This window comes from Delphinus delphis, chromosome 8, assembly GCF_949987515.2.
Source record: "Delphinus delphis chromosome 8, mDelDel1.2, whole genome shotgun sequence".
NCBI classification, from domain to species: domain Eukaryota; kingdom Metazoa; phylum Chordata; class Mammalia; order Artiodactyla; family Delphinidae; genus Delphinus; species Delphinus delphis.
In genome coordinates, this window is record NC_082690.1 from 64,410,808 (window position 1) to 64,424,400 (window position 13,593).

General features: G+C 41.9%; 1 protein-coding gene across 1 annotated transcript in view; it reads right to left on the reverse strand.

The window, feature by feature from the left end:
- Positions 1–11,352: 11,352 nt before the first annotated feature.
- SCUBE2 (signal peptide, CUB domain and EGF like domain containing 2) overlaps positions 11,353–13,593 on the reverse strand; it is a 71,133-nt gene continuing 68,892 nt past the window's right edge. The window contains exon 24 of the transcript XR_009520392.1: positions 11,353–12,682. The gene's annotated coding sequence lies outside the window, so the exon portion shown is untranslated. The remainder of the gene's footprint in view (positions 12,683–13,593) is intronic.

Consider the following 13,593-nt stretch of genomic DNA (forward strand, 5'->3'; position numbering starts at 1 on the left):
CCCCACACCTGCATCTCCACTCTGTACTTCAGCCTCATGAGCTTTCTTTCCTCCAGTTCCTTGGAGAAGCCATTCTCCCTCCAAATGGCTGACCTTTGAATATCCTGTTCCCTCTGTGTGGAATGTCCCCTCCAAACCTGTGTAGTAAACAGACCTCAATTCCACTGTCATGTCTTTAGGAAAGCCTTCTCTAACCTCCCAGAGGGAGTGAGTTCTTCCTAATTATAAACTACGCATCTCTCCTGGATGTTCCACTTTTTTTGGTGGTAGTGGTGGGGGCGTTATTGGTTGTTTGGTTAATATTTATTTCCTTAATTAACTGTAAGCTCCAAGAAGGCAACTGAGTCCATTTTTTGCTTACCATTGAATCCCTAGCTCACAGAAGGCACTCAGTAAATACTAGTATAAGTACAGCAAGAAGTTAAGGTCTTATCTGAGGAAAGCAAGAGGTAGAGCTGGGATTTTAACCTCAGACTGTCTGCCCCCAGAACCTGTGCTGGACTTCCCAGACCTAGAAGGGCTGGGTTTGACCTTGCTTCTTTCCCTCAGTTCCTGCCTTCAGCACTTGTCCTAGATTCAGAGCTCACATATTCCTGTGGGGAGATAAATCCAGAAGGTCAGAAGGCTGCTCACCTGGCTTCAAGGAAGCCCCAGGGATTCCTTGTCCCCCAGCACACATTGAGCGCGCAGCCACCTGGAGGGGGGCAAAGGGGGGTGGGGGTGGGATTGCAGCTCACCTTCCAGTTCCCTGGCACACTTCCAGCAGTGAACAACAGTGGCTGCCCTGGGCCCTTCTGTCCTGTCGCCTGGATCCCTGCCTAGTCACTCCTCCAGGCCTGAGTCGCCCAGGGAATGGTAAAAGACAGCCTTGCCTTGTCTCTCTAGGATAGGTGCCTCTGAGCTCAGCAAAACATCAGGACAGGTCCAAAAGTGAGGGCCCCTGGGGCTCCGGCCAGGACAGCTACTTTCCTCTGAGAGGAAGCCAGGCAGGCAGATTCCAACTCCCCATCCGCAGGCAGCTCAGCTCAGTCTTGCAGCCTTTTTGTTGGGGATGGCCCGACAGAAGAAAGGGGCTTCTTTCATAGTGAGATTCCCCCGACACCCCTACCCAGAAAACCAGGAGCTGAATGTCTCTGATTGAACTGGAATTTGTCCATATCAAGTGTTATGGGAAAATAAATAGAGCCTTGGCTGGAGCTGAGAGTCTTTTTGTGAATGCAGAGCTCTTTGTTATAGTGGGATTTGTGTTCTGCAATTGGATCTATGGCCCCAACACCTACTGGTCCCCTCATCTCTCAGAGATCTTCCTCAGCCAGACTGATACCATCACTGCTCTTAAGCATGGGGCAAGGTATGAGGCCAACCCCACTCCCTGTAAACACCCTATGAGTTTCTGCAGACTGCAGACCTCTGGGCAGTTTATCCCGTTTGACCAAATGACTTTGAGCAAGTCACTTCCTACCTCTAAGCCTCAGTTTCCACATCTGTAAAATGGATGCAGCAAGATTGCTTATAAAATTGGGCTTTGTAAACTCTGGAAGGCTGTACCAAGGAAAGGTCATTATTAATTCTCCATATAGCCAACCTCCCCTGCCCCACTGACCCATCTAGAAAAAACTATAATATAGTTGTGAAAAGCACAGGTTTTGGAGTTTGATACACTAGGTTTGAATCCCTGCTCTTCTACTTACTAGCTATGCAACTAGTAAGCTACTAAGTTACTTTGCCACTCTGAGTTTTAGCTCCTCATCTAGAAAATGATGCTAGTAATGTATCTACCTCTCAGGGCTGCTGTGAAGATTAAATGAAATAATAATACACATAGCACATTGTGGCATGTAGTAAGGGCTCAGCAGAAGGTAGCTACCGTAATTACCTGGGACAGTCTCAGGATTGCTGAGCCTCAGAATGGGCCCTGGCCTATGCTTCCTCCAAGCCTCCCTACAGACCTGAGCATCTCACCCCCTCCTTGGAACCAAGGCCTCCTGGGGTAGCAGCTGGCCTCCTCTCTTCCTCTCTGTGGTGTCTCTGGATTCTGAATTTACCATGTGAAGTAAATTCTGCTTTAAATTCTGTTTTAAATTCTGTTCTAAAATCCTAACATCCTGCCTTGGCTGTTATAGAGGGTATGTCCTGGAAAATTATGCTAGATAAGCTGATGCTGCTTCAGTTAGGATTTTATTCATGTTGTTCTTATTATAAGTCACAGGAAACCCAGTTGAAAATTTCCTAAGCAAAAATGAAAACTTTTTCCTCCTGAAACTAACACAATATTGTAAATCAACTATACCTCAATTTTTTTTAAGAAAAGGAAAACTGTCCCCTTAATTTAAAAGTGCAGGGGTTTCAGGCATGGCTGAATCCAGGGGCTCAAACAACATTAACACTGTCTTTCAACTCTGAGCTGATGCCACTGTAGGCCGGCTCTTCTAGTGTGATGGCTGTCAGCAGCTCCAGGCTTATAATCTGTTCACCTAGAAACTCTCTTTTGGGTCTTCAGGTAACAGGGAGACCTTTGAGAATGGTCTACAGGATGAGTGCTGGGGGTGAGAGTCCAGAAAAGTAGATGAGAAGATCAGAGGAGAAAGAGGAAATAGTCAAGGAACTTTCATCCCCCTGCCCTTGCTACCCATGCATATTTTGCTCTGACTTTGCCCTTGGGCACACACTGGAAGTAATGGCCACTGCCCGGCTCACCCTTCACTCACCATCTCCATCCTTGTAGTTGCAGAGTCCCCTTCTTCCTCTGGTGCCCTTAGTACCACTCCAAATCCCTCTGGCAGGAAGATTCTTCAAACAGCTGTCCCCTGCAGGTGTTGTATGTCTACCAGGATCTCTGGCTACACGTTGCCCCCAAGTTGACACCCAGCCCTGAAGACTGTCGACTTTGGCAGGTTAACGCAAAGACAAGCGTTACTTCTGTCTTCTTCCTTCAGGGTAATTGCCAGTGTCACCATAGCCTCATAAAACAAGACTGATGGCAGCCCCGCTGGTGTTTTCCAAAGTTGGCTGGGTCTTTTGGATCCATTCCTGTCAGCAGTGATTTTGTTTCATTTCCTGGCATGAGAACAGGATGTAATCTCAAATAAGATAGCAAAAGAGGACAGAAAAGTGGGGGGGAAATCTCAGTATCTCAAAAGCGAGAATGTCTGGTGGAAAGAGGCTTGGCACTGAATCCCGGCTCTGCTCCTTGCTTGCTGTGGGACCATGGCCAAGTTTCTGCAGATCTCTGAGCCTCAGTTTATCCATCTGGCCAGGCTCTGTGTGGTTTAAATAGGATAACATGTAAAGCAAAGGGCCTGGCACAAAGTGAGCCCTCGATAAATAAGAGCCCTGTTCCTCTTTCCTTCCTCTGTCCAACATAGGTAGAGAACCTGGAGAAAGGGCGAGAACAGAGGCCAGGGGAGAGCTCTACCGTCTGGAAACAGACCTGTGAAGATGGCAAGCTTCTGAGAATGCGGCACAGCCTTGGCTTGGCAGGCTGGCTCCAAATCCCTTTCTGTCACACCCAGCCAGAGGTAAGAGGGCTTGCAGGGCAGCTCAGCGCACCTGGTTACCTCTGTCTACCTCAGGAGCACAGAGGCCTCCACTGCCTTCCCCCAAAAGAACTAAGCATGTGGCTTGTGTGTGACAGTGACAGGTCAGTGGCCCTCACTGGGCAAGCTCTGGCTTGTGGGCAATGGCAGCAGAGAGGCCAAGGGCTCTGTGCTTGGGCGTGCAGACATCTACACACCACACACACTCACACTCACACAGCATTCACTGACCTATTTTCACACAGCTCTGTACTGCCTGGGGAGATAAGTCCTTGTGATTATTTTTAAAGGTTTTATTTGGAAACAATTTCAAACTTACCAAAGTTTGCAAAAATAAAAGCAATAAAAGAACACCTGTATATTCTTTAACCAGATCATTAACATTTTACTGCGTTGGCTATATCATTTGCTTTCCCTCAACACAAACACACAACAAACACACCCAAGCAAAACACTTTTTCTAAACTATTTGAGGATAAGCTACATACATTATGACCCTTTACCACTAAGATTTCATTATATATTTCCTGGGAATAGGAATTTTTCTCGTATATAACACTGCAGATATAAACCTCATAAATTTTCATTGATACAATACTTTTATTTATTATTCTTCGTGTTTCAGTTTTGTCAATTGACCTAATAAAGTTCTTCATGACATATTCCTCTAGTACAGGATCCAGGCTAGGGTCAGGGGTTGTATTTGTCAGGTCTCTTTCTTTTTCTTTTTTTTTATAGATTGTTTTAATTATTTATTTTTGGCTGTGTTGGGTCTTTGTTGCTGCGCGCAGGCTTTCTCTAGTTGCGGCAAGCGGGGGCTACTCTTCGTGGCCGTGAGTCGGCTTCTCATTGCCGTGGCTTCTCTTGTTGCGGAGCACGGGCTCTAGGCGCTCGGGCTTCAGTAGTTGTGTGCGTGGGCTCAATAGCTGAGGTTCGCGGGCTCTAGAGCACAGGCTCAGTAGCTGTGGTGCACAGGCTTAGTTGCTCCACGGCATGTGGGATCTTCCTGGACCAGGGATCAAACCCGTGTCCCCTGCATTGACGGGTGGATTCTTAACCACTGTGCCACCAGGGAAGTCCCCTGTCATGTCTCTTTAGCCTCGTTTAATCTGGAACATGTCCACAGTTTGCTTTGTCTTTTATGACACTGACATTTTTGAAGAATACAGCACTCCATCTTTTTATTAAATAACTGTTTTTTTAAATAAATATGAGCAATTTTATTCTAGAATACCATCTTTTAGGATATGGGGGGATGACATTCTGGGTACCAATAATTCTATTACTTAGGGTCGCTTCAAAAAAGAGATGCTATTCTTTATTTATTTATTTATTTATTTTTATAGTCAGCCATCTTTTTTGAATCTTTTTTTTTTGAATTTTATTTTATTTATTTTTTTATACAGCAGGTTCTTATTAGTTAGCCATTTTATACATATTAGTGTATATATGTCAGTCCCAATCACCTAATTCATCACACACACACCCTCACCCCGCCACTTTCCCCCCTTGGTGTCCATATGTTTGTTCTCTACATCTGTGTCTCTATTTCTGCCCTGCAAACTGGTTCATCTGTACCATTTTTCTAGGTTCCACATATATGTGTTAATGTACGATATTTGTTTTTCTCTTACCTCACACTGTATGACAGTCTCTAGATCCATCCACATCTCTACAAATTACCCAATTTCACTCCTTTTTATGGCTGAGTAATATTCCATTGTATATATGTACCACATCTTCTTTATCCATTCGCCTGTCAATGGGCATTTAGGTTGCTTCCATGTCCTGGCTATTGTAAATAGTGCTACAATGAACATTGGGGTGCATGCGTCTTTTTGAATTGTGGTTTTCTCTGGGTATACGCCCAGTAGTGGGATTGCTGGATCATATGGTAATTCTATTTTTAGATTTTTAAGGAAGCTCCATACTGTTCTCCATAGTGGCTTTATCAGTTTACATTCCCACCAACAGTGAAAGAGGGTTCCCTTTGCTCCACACCCTCTCCAGCATTTACTGTTTGTAGATTTTCTGATGATGCCCATTCTGACTGGTGTGAGGTGATACCTCATTGTAGTTTTGATTTGCATTTCTCTAATAACTAGTGATGTTGAGCAGCTTTTCAAGTGCTTCTTGGCCATCTGTATGTCCTCTTTGGAGAAATATCTATTTAGGTCTTCTGCCCATTTTTTGATTGGGTTGTTTGTTTTTTTAATATTGCGCTGCATGAGTTGTTTATATATTTTGGAGATTAATTCTTTGTCCGTTGATTCGTTTGCAAATATTTTCTCCCATTCTGAGGGTTGTCTTTTCATCTTGTTTGTAGTTTCCTTTGCTTTGCAAAGGCTTTTAAGTTTCATTAGGTCCCATTTGTTTATTTTTGTTTTTCTTTCCATTACTCTAGGAGGTGGATCAAAAAGGATCTTGTGGGCTTCCCTGGTAGTGCAGTGGTTGAGAGTCTGCCTGCCGATGCAGGGGACACGGGTTCGTGCCCCGGTCCGGGAAGATCCCACATGCCGCGGAGCAGCTAGGCCCGTGAGCCATGGCCGCTGGGCCTGCGTGTCTGGAGCCTGTGCTCTGCAACGGGAGAGGCCACAACAGTGAGAGGCCCGTGTACCGCAAAAAAAAAAAAAGATCTTGCTTTATTTCCCACTGACCAAAACTTTAAGTGTTTCATGGAATAAATAAATAAATGTTCTACACTAAGAAAAAAAAATCTTGCTGTGATTTATGTCAAAGAGTGTTCTTCCTATGTTTTCCTCTAAGAGTTTTATAGTGTCCAGTCTTACATTTAGGTCTCTAATCCATTTTGAGTTTATTTTTGTGTATGGTGTTAGGAAGTGTTCTAATTTCATTCTTTTACATGCAGCTGTCCAGTTTTCCCAGCACCACTTATTGAAGAGGCTGTCTTTTCTCCATTGTATATCCTTGCCTCCTTTGTCATAGATTAGTTGACCATAGGTACGTGGGTTTATCGCTGGGCTTTCTATCCTGTTCCATTGATCTATATTTCTGTTTTTGTGCCAGTACCATATTGTCTTGATTACTGTAGCTTTGTAGTATGGTCTGAAGTCAGGGAGTCTGATTCCTCCAGCTCCGTTTTTCTTTCTCAAGACTGCTTTGGCTATTCAGGGTCTTTTGTGTCTCCATACAAATTTTAAGATTTTTTGTTCTAGTTCTGTAGAAAATGCCATTGGTAATTTGATAGGGATTGCATTGAATCTGTAGATTGCTTTTGGTAGTATAGTCATTTACACAATATTGATTCTTCCAATCCAAGAACATGGTATATCTCTCCGTCTGTTTGTATCATCTTTAATTTCTTTCATCAGTGTCTTATAGTTTTTTACATACAGGTCTTTTGTCTCCCTAGGTAGATTTATTCCTAGGTATTTTATTCTCTTTGTTGCAATGGTAAATGGGCATGTTTCCTTAATTTCTCTCTCAAATTTTTCATCATTAGTGTATAGGAATGCAAGAGAATTCTGTGCATTAATTTTGTATCCTGCTACTTTACCAAATTCATTGATTAGCTCTAGTAGTTTTCTGGTGGCACATTTAGGATTCTCTATGTATAGTATCATGTCATCTGCAAACAGTGACAGTTTTACTTCTTCTTTTCCAATTTGTATTCCTTTTATTTCTTTTTCTTCTCTGATTGCCGTAGCTAGGACTTCCAAAACTATGTCGAATAATAGTGGCAAGAGTGGACATCCTTGTCTTCCTCCTGATCTTAGAGGAAATGCTTTCAGTTTTTCACCACTGAGAATGATGTTTGCTGTGGGTTTGTCGTATATGGCCTTTATTATGTTGAGGTAGGTTCCCTCTATGCCTACTTTCTGGAGAGTTTTTATCATAAATGGGTGTTGGATTTTGTCAAAAGAATTTTCTGCATCTACTGAGATGATCATATGGTTTTTTTTTTTTTGATCATATGGTTTTTATTCTTCAATTTCTTAATATGGTTTATCACATTGATTGATTGGCATATATTGAAGAATCCTTGCATCCCTGGGATAAATCCCACATGATCATGGTGTATGATCCTTTTAATGTGTTGCTGGATGCTGTTTGTTAGTATCCTGTTGAGGATTTTTGCATCTATATTCATCAGTGATATTGCTCTGTAATTTTCTTTTTTTGTAGTATCTTTGTCTGGTTTTGGTATCAGGGTGATGATGGCCTCATAGAATAAGTTTGGGAGTGTTCCTTCCTCTGCAATTTTTGGAAGAGTTTGAGAACAATGGGTGTTAGCTCTTCTCTAAATGTTTGATAGAATTCACCTGCGAAGCCATCTGGTCCTGGGCTTTTGTTTGTTGGAAGATCTTTAATCACAGTTTCAACTTCGTTACTTGTGATTGGTCTGTTCATATTTTGTATTTCTTCCTGGTTCAGTCTTGGAAGGTTTTAACTTTCTAAGAATTTGTCCATTTCTTCCAGGTTGTCCATTTTATTGGCATAGAGTTGCTTGCAGTAGTCTCTTAGGACATGTAACTTCTTCTTTTCCATTTCTAATTTTTAAATAACTGTTTCACTGAGACATAATTCATATACCATACAATTTACCGCTTAAAGTGTAGAATTCAATGTTTTTTAATATATTCACAGAGCTGGGCAACCATCACTACAATCAATTTTAGAACATATTGATCATCCCAAAAGAAACTATGTACCCATTTCTTTTGGGCAGTCATTCCCCATTTCCTCCTAAACTCTCCAGCCCTAGGCAAGCTGTCATCTACAGGTTCTGTCTCTATGGATTTGTTACATTTCATATAACTAGAATTGTACAATATATTTTCTTTTGTGACTGGCTGCTTTCACTTAGCATGTTTTCAAGGTTCATCTATGTTATAGCATGCATCAGTATTTCATTTTTTTATGTCAAATATTACTCCATTTTATGGATTTCTCACATTTCGTTTATCCTTTCAACAAATGATGGACATTTAAGTTGTTTCCACCTTTTGGCTATCATGACTGATGCTGCTGTGCACTTTTGTGTATGTGTTTTTGTATGGACTTACGTTTTCATTTCTCTTGGAGTGGAATTGCTGGGTTACATGGTAATTCTATGTTTAAACTGTTGAAGAACTAACAAACTGTTTTCCAGAGTGGCTGCACCATTTTACATCCCTACCAGCAATGTATGAGGCTTCCAACGTCTCCGCATCGTCACCTACACTTGTCCCTTTGATTATAGCCATCCTATAATGGGTGGGTGTAAAATGATGTCTCATTGTGGTTTTGATTTGCATTTCCCTGATGACTAAAGATGTTGAGCATCTTTTTCATGTGCTTATTGGCCATTTGTTTATCTTCTTTAGAAAAATATCTATTCAGATCATTTTCTCACTTCTAAACTGAGTTATCTATTATTGGGTTGTAAGAGTTTTAATATATTCTAGCTATAAGTCTCTCATCAGATATATGATTTGCAAATTTTTTCCCCATTCTATGGGCTGCCTTTTCACTTTCTTGATGGTGTCCTTTGAAACACAAAAGTTTTTAATTTCGTTGGTGTGAAAGTTATTTCTCTTCCCTTTTAAAAAATGGAATATTTCTCATTTTGTGTTTATCCAGTTTTCTTGTATTGGGATTGAGGTTATTCATTCTTGGTCTGAGTACTGTGTAGGTGATGTTATGTTCCTCTCAGGGTATCACATCTGGAGCCACATGTTGTCCATCTGTCTTCTATTGAAGATGCTAATTTTGATCATCTCATCAAGGTATTGCTTGATTTCTTTACTGTACAATTACTGGCTTTGTTTTTTTCCTCTCCCATTCATATTCTTTAAAAAAGCACTGGTAGTTCTTTTCCCAATGGTGTAACAAAATTCTTTAATAAAACTTATAAAAATGAATATTTAAGAATAGTTTTTTCAGCTTGAATTGTTTTCCTTTTCCACTCCCAAAGAAAATACAAAATTACCAGCACCCACATATACACTCAAAACTATAGTGATATTCTCTACACAGAACTACTTTAGAGTTTAAATGCATGTAATACTTTTGCAAGTATTGCGAGTTTGGTATGTTTTGAAAAGAGTAATTTAATTTTGGGGTGTCAGGAAATGGGTTTTGTCAAAGTCCATTGCCGGCAATGAGCAGGCCTAATAATACTGGCACAGAGCATTAACTGTACATCTTATTAACAGTGAGGTGAATAACTTTGAATAAGTTTTAGAGAAATAAAAAAATAACTGGGATTGGAAGTTTGGGATTGGCATGTATACATTACTATATTTAAAATAGATAACCAATAAGGACCTACAGTATAGCACAGGGAACTCTGCTCAATACTCTGTAATAACCTAAATGGGAAAAGAATCTGAAAAGAATACATACATGTATATGTATAACTGAGAAAAAAAGAAGAAAAGAAAAGAATTTTCAAGTTTATCAGTTACGCTGCAGTGACGCAATGAAGACGTGCTTTTTGGTTCTGCCACATGTTGTTTGAAGGTGGGCAGGAGGCACCACTCTACTCCATCCTCAATATGGAAAAGAGAGTGTGGTGAAGCACATGCTGTTTTCTCAAAATGTCAATCTAGAAGGGACCCAAGTCTCTCTTGGGTGACCAAGAGTGACACACATTTCATTGCCCAAAATGAGTCCCATGGACACATTCAATTTTTTTTTTTTTTTTTTTTTTTTAGTTGTGCAGCATGCTGGATCTTAGTTCCCCGACCAGGTATCAAACCCATGCCCCCTGCAGTGGAAGCACAGAGTCTTAACCACTGGACCACCAGGGAAGTCCCTGAATGCATTCAGTTTCAAACTCCATGAAAGTGCAATAGCATGGCAGGATCGATGTGGAATACTTGTGAAAAAACATACATCTTCTATTGAATATAAAAATGTTGAAATATATGAAAAAATAAATGTCAGTGATATAAGCGATCCATGAGGAATGTCAAAAAAAAATAAACTCAGGATAGACTCTCAAGCAGGTATTTCACATACCATAAAGATCGCTTCAAACTAAGGAAAACCATAACAGAATAAAATTTTGTCTTAAGTTAAAAAAAAAAAAAAAAGGATGAAATTCTCTCTTTTCAGACTGTCTACACTCCACTAGCACATTTCACTTTGAGTTCTGTGCTCTCTGAGGCACATGATGGTCAGACCCACCTTGGCCAGGCCTATGTCCTCCTCTCTCATTAGGGACTTTGTCCCACTGACCACAAGCCTCATGCAAATTACTCATTTTTGGAACCTGAATTCACACCCTGACAAAGTGAGTGTGTTCATCGGCCTTACTTGCCTACGGCCCTGGGCACTGCTTCTCTGGGGTCAAAGGTTGGACTTCGTCATGCTGGAAACATCAAACCTGAGATGAGCAGCTCTGAAGAATGTGTGATTCTGAGCTCAGCAAGGAGATGTACTGCCATCTTCATACATCAGAGGCTGAGGACTGAAAATAAGGAAAGATGATGGATTGACAGGTCTCTGTATATGGGTGCTGTTTCTGATCTGAGAGAGATAGTCTTAGGAGATTGGAAGAACACATTTCTCCTTTCCAGCTCAGGAGAATAAGGGTTTTCAGAAGGTCCTGTGGAAGAACCCTAGTCAGGCATTATGGCCTTTCATTCCTACTTCAAGCTCCAATTCTTCTGGTTCTAGAACAAACACATCCTACTAGAAAGCCTGAAACTAAAGGATTCTCTATTTCAGTGAAATGGGAGAAACTAGCAGAGTACGAACCCATTTTTTAAGTGTATCTTGGATTTAACTTCTCTAGTCTGAAGTGGTGGAAGATGATAATGATGATGATAGTTAACATTTATTGAGCCCACACTACATTCCAGGTAGTTTTCTAAGAGTTTTCCATTTGTGAATGCATTTATTCTCACAACAACCCTATCCAGTAAGTACTATCTTTTTCTTTATTTACTATATGAGGAAACTGAGGCACAGAGAGGTCAAGTAACTTGTGCAAGGTCACACAGCTATTAAGTGGCAGAGCTGGGATACAAATCCAGGTACTGCAGAGGACATAATGGGAGTCTTGGAGAAAATGAACATTATGAAACATAAATCTTTGAGAAATCTTTCACTAAGATAAACAGAAAGAATGCATTCTCAGAAAAGTACATTAGGAATACTGAATGGGGGAATATTGGGTGAGTCATGCTGCTTGAGTCCCCTTAGTTCCTCGTTGGAAATCCCAAGTGAGGGTTTACCAAGCCTCTTATAGTTGCACCCACATCACTCAAAACTTCAGCTTTGGTGCCTGATGTGGCTGCTAAAAGCTGCCTTCCTCAAGCCAAGTCACCTGGACCTAACATTGGGATTCTGAGCACATATTTTTCCTTTGCCACCATTACCATCTGGCTATATTGTCCACAGTTTTATGCAATGGACAGGCATCATTTACTGCAGCTGCACTGGCACTGTGTAACGATGACCAGTTTGTGGTCATGCACAGTGAGTTACACACAAGGCTGCAGAGGGCTGAGCCCAGCAGGCCCGGCCAGGGTTCACCACAAGCTCACACTCTTTACCACCACACTCTTCTGCTGGCCATGACTGTGTCAGTCACACATTGCTGGGTCTATCCTCCCTGGGGCATTGGTTCCATTTTCTGCTCAGAAACTATTAATTATTTTTCAACCACAAAGTGTATAATAAGGCAAAGATAGCACCAAAGCTCAGATTTGAGGTAGGTTTTCTATTTCTGCTTTTTGCGCTGCACAAGGAAAAGACAGAAAACTCCAAACTATGCCTCAAAGTTATCCTTCAATCCTAGGTAGGATAAAATATAAGATCATAAGACAGTCCAAGTCAGTGGGGTGTGTAAGCTCTTTAAACGACACGTGGTGAAAATCACACAAGATTACAATTTGGGACTGATTGTTCCCCTGCATTCTTTTTTTTAAAATTTATTTTTGGCTGTCTTGGGTCTTCGTTGCTGTGTGTGGGCTTTCTATAGTTGCCACGAGTGGGATCTACTCTTTTGTTGCGGTGCATGGGCTTCTCATTGCGGTGGCTTCTCTTGTTGTGGAGCACGGGCTCTAGGTGCGCAGGCTTCAGTAGCTGTGGCTGGCAGGCTCTAGAGCACAGGCTCAATAGTTGTGGCACACAGGCTTAGTTGCTCCGCGGCATGTGGGATCTTCCTGGACCAGGGCTCGAACCTGTGTCCCCTGCATTGGCAGGCAGATTCTTAACCACTGCACCACCAGGGAAGCCCCCCCTGCCCCCCCTCATTCTTTCAAGTCCTTTTTCCTCCTGTCTCAGGAATATGTATCCAGCCTAGCATGGTGCCGAGACCATAACAATGAATAAATGAATGTGGGGTGTGTGTGTGTGTGTGTGTGTGTGTGTGTGTGTGTGTGTGTGTGTGTGTGTCTTTGGACATGGATGTGATTCAGAGAATTGTTGATAGTTTGAAAGGACCTAAAGATCAATGACTTCTCACCTGGTCATTAGTCATTAGGCCAGGCAGAGGGAAGGAAAAGACCTAAACAGATACATTCCGAGGGCTGTTTGAAGCAACATGCAATCAGTTGTCAAACCACAGCCCTAGTCCCCAACATCCCATTGGTAACATTTTGTCTTGAATTATGAGCATTTAAGCTCCAAGGTTACTTAAGCTCCAAGGCCGTGGGATGACTGAAACACAGGTGGATTCCATTTACAACCACTAGGTGGCATCTGTTCTAGGAATTGCAAAATGGCTTGTTCACAAGCTGGAGCTTTCGTCATGCTGGCCTGAGCCAAACTGTCAAGTTCCTGCTGGGTGGGCAGAGGAACTTGCCAGGGCCAGTGCTGCCAGGCTTGGTTTAAGGAGCCAGTGCCCTGGGAGGGGGCTGGATTCATGATTCCAATGATGAGCTCACCCTATCTAGAGTAGCCGCTCCCTCCCACCACCTCCTCATACTCTTATCTTTTCACCCTTTTTAACTTTCTTTATAGCAGTTATCACACTTGACTTTACTATATGTTCGTTTATTTTCTGTCTCCCTCCACTAGAATCTAAACTCCACAAGAGCATTTTGCTCATTATAGGATCACCGGTTCCTCAATACCTAGCACTTGGTAAGCCCTCAGTAAA